The sequence below is a fragment of the Eubalaena glacialis genome, chromosome 2 (assembly GCF_028564815.1).
Source record: "Eubalaena glacialis isolate mEubGla1 chromosome 2, mEubGla1.1.hap2.+ XY, whole genome shotgun sequence".
NCBI lineage: Eukaryota > Metazoa > Chordata > Mammalia > Artiodactyla > Balaenidae > Eubalaena > Eubalaena glacialis.
In genome coordinates, this window is record NC_083717.1 from 150,541,850 (window position 1) to 150,545,677 (window position 3,828).

The 3,828-nt window shown below is 35.5% G+C and overlaps 1 non-coding gene across 1 annotated transcript; it reads right to left on the minus strand.

Moving 5' to 3' along the window:
* Positions 1-741: 741 nt before the first annotated feature.
* Positions 742-802, minus strand: LOC133086123 (U7 small nuclear RNA). The gene has a single exon (XR_009699893.1). It is a non-coding gene; the product is annotated as a U7 small nuclear RNA (small nuclear RNA).
* Positions 803-3,828: the final 3,026 nt, after the last annotated feature.

A 3,828-nucleotide genomic window follows, 5' to 3' on the forward strand; every position in this document is an offset into this window, starting at 1 on the left:
TTTGTTTAATGATCACCTGGTGAAAGACATCTGAGTTGTTTCCAGTTTTTGTTTATTATGAATAAAGCTGTTATGAACATTTGTACACAGATTTTGATGTAAACATACATTTTAATTATCTGGGGAAAATGCCCAAGAGTGTTATTGTTGGATTGTATGTTAGTCATATTTTTGTTTTGTATGGAGCTGCCAAATAGTTTTCCAGAGTTTTATTTTTCATTCTCAGCAGCAGTCTATGGATGATTGAGTTTTTTACATTCTTGGCAGAATTTGGTGCTGTTACTGTTCTTCATTTTAGCCATTTTGAAAGGTGTGTGGTGATAATATCATTGTAGTTTTAATTTGCATTCTCCTAATGGATAATGCTATTGAACATCTTTTCATGTGCTTATTTGCCATCTGTATATCCTCTTTGGTGACATGTTATTAATGTTTTTTGCTCATTTCCTAATTAGATTATTTGTTTTTTAATGTCAGGTTTTTATGTATTCTAGTCCTTTGTTGAATATGTGGTTTGCAAGTATCTTTTCCTAGTCTGTGGCTTATCTTTTCATCCTTTTAAGAAGATCTTTTACATAGCAAAGTTGCAAGTTTTGGATGAGGTCTAATTTATCAGTTTTTCCTTGTATAGATTATGCTTTTTTAGTCAAGTCTAAGAATTCTTTGCTTAGTCCTATGTCCCCCAATTTTTCTCCTATTTTTTTTCTAAAAGCTCGAGTTTCACATTTTTTTCCCCCCTATGGAGGTCTTCTGGTAAGGACCAGAAACCTGCCAGACCAATTCTAAAAGAGCTATAACACTTAATTTTACATTGTACATTTAAGTCTGTGATTCATTATGAGTTAATTTTTCTGTAAGGTAAGAGACTTAAGTCCAGGTTCTTCCTTTTTTGTTCTGTTTTGTTTTTTTCACTGCAGATGTCGAATTGCTCCAGTACCATTTTTTGAAAAGGTTATCCTTCCTGCATTGAATTGCTTTTGCACTTTCATCAAAAATCAGTTGGGCATATTTGTGTGGGTCTATTTATGGGTTCTGTATTCTGTCCCATTGATCTATGTATTTATCCCTTTGACAATACCACACCGTCTTGATTACTGTAGTATATTGTAGTCTTTAATATCAAGTAGAGTGATTCCTCCCACTTTATTTTTCAAAATTGTTTTAGCTATTCTAGTTTCTTTGCCTTTCCATACAAATTTTAGAATAATGCTGTCTGTATCTGCCAAAAAATCTTGCTGGGGATTTCAATAGGGATTGCATTAAAACTATGTATTGATTTGGGGAGAAATTACATCTTTACTATGTTGAGTCTTTTCAATCCATGAATTTCATATGTCCCTCAATTATTTAGGTCTTTGATTTCTTTCATCATTGTTTTGTAAATTTCAGCATAAAGATTCTGTACATGTTTTGTTAAGTTTATATCCAAGTATTCATTTTTTTTGTCATGAGTGGTATTGTGTTTCTAATTTCATTTTCCATATATCATTATTAGTACATAGAAATGTAATTAATTTTTAAAATATTGACCTTGTATCCTACAATGCTGCTGAGCTCACTTACTAGTTCTAGAAGGGTTTTTGTTTTTTGTTTTGTTTTTGTAAATTCCTTGGGATTTTCTACACAATTATGTTATCTGCAAATAGGGACATTTTAATTTCCTCCTTTTCAATCTTAATGCCTTTTATTTCTTTTTCTTGACCTATTGCAACATAGAACTTCCAATACTATGTTGAATGAGTTGTGAGTCATACGTTGAATAAGAGAGAGAGAGAAACAATCTAGTCCTCTTCCTAATCTTAGGGAGAAAGCATTCAGCATTTCTTTATTAAGTATGATGTTAGTTGTATAGGGTTTATTTTTGTTTATTTTTTTCTTTTTGTTTTTAGAAACTCTGTATCAAGTTAAGAAAGTTCCCCTTTATTCCCAGTTTGCTAAGAGATTCTTGTTTTTGTTTTTTTTTTCCCTTATCAAGGATGAGTGTTGGATTTTGTCAAATGCTTTTTTTAAGATATAGGTTTTTGATCTTTAATAATGTTTGTAAGGCACTCAGGCAATGATCTTTGTAGGTGCTGAATCACCTTCCTCAAGATGGATGCATGGCACCTGCAGGTGGTCAAAACTGACCTTGCCCAGGTGTTTTCCCTTTCAGCAACTTGTCTTACTGTGTTGGGTGACATTTTATTGGTTTATTTTTCATGTTCCTTGAAAAATGTGAAAGGACTTTGTTTATTAAAACTCAAATATTTTCCTTATTCACATCTCCCAGGTTTTTCCACTCAAGTCTTATTTCTGGCTTGAGAAATGTGTCTGGCTCAGAAATGATTGTCAGGGTGGTGATACATGAGGGATCATACAGTGGTGGTGCTACAATATATGAACTGATTTAGATTTCCCTGTCTTGGATTATTCCCACTTCCCACCTTTGGAACTTTCTAAAATAACTTATTCACATGACATCCACAGTGACATCCTGGCAAAGCTTTAATAACAAGTTCTCAGGGTTGGAAGTGACCTCTGATTTGCTGATTTCCATGATGTAAATACTCCCACCATGGCTAATTTTAGGCACCATTATGACGTCACTGAGCATAGAGTTGGGGTGATGAATGGTACAAGCTGACTCCAGCATACCACTACTTACACATAACTCAGTGTAACATTAGTGACAGCCACCCCTAACACAAACTGCCCAGGCACTCAATTTCCCAGACTATTATGGGATTGCCACAGTCTTTTTTCCAAGTGTTGTTAAGAATATATAAAAGAAAGGATAGGTGGTCAGCCCTACAGAAATGGAGTTTAATGAGTAGCAAGTACAACTTTGGGGGGCATGTATCAATAGTTCATTCCTTTTTATTAGTAAGTAGTAGTCCATGGTATGGATGTACCACTGTAAACTCTTCACCTATTGTAGGATGTCTGAGTTATTTCTAGTTCTTGCTTATTGGCAATAGAGCTATTGTGAACATTCATGTACAGATTTTCATGTGAACATAAATATTTTTGAAATATGCCTTTATTATTCTCCTTCTCCCTCTGTCCCCCACCAAAAGCCTGAAATCCAGGAGTAATATTTTCCTTTTTTTTAAACTCCAATTTGAGATATAAGAGAATTACTGGAAAAGTACATTTGTTTACTTAGCAATGACATATTAGAATCTTAAGAGAAGTTGGCCATTGGAAGCTCATGCTCTAAATATGGACAGGTCTTGACTCACACATTAATTGTAACAATGTCCTTGAGCATTCACACAGAGCATCATGGGGATGGTTTGCTCTCCTACTGGCTTTTAGGACCTGCTGACACCTTCACCCCGTCAGCACGAGCTTCTCCTGCTCCACTTCCAAGTCCGATAGAATGAAGACTTTTTAAGCAAATAAACGTGAAAGCCATGTGCTGCACTTATGTGGCTGAGCTGTCTCAGTTATACACTCCTGAGCCGCATCTTAGATGCCTGTGTTGACTGATGCTGGCCTGGCTTCATGACTGTATGGATTTTCATTTCTCTGAAGCATGACCATCTTCCAAGGGGGCAGAACGGCTCAGTAATTAACAGTGTGGGTCCAGGGCAGGCAGCCAGGGTTCGAAATCCAGCTGTGTGGGTATTAGCTGTGGGAACTTGGGGAAGTTCTGTCATCTCTCTTGTACTCAGGTTTATCATTTGCCAAATGGGGAAAATAATAATATTTACCTCATAGAGTTGTTACAAAGATTAAATGAGATAACATTTTTCTATGTTTAGAAAAATGTTTGGCACATAGGAAACACTCAATACATCATCATCATCACGCACATGTTGGGAGCACAGGAAAATCACAGGGCCC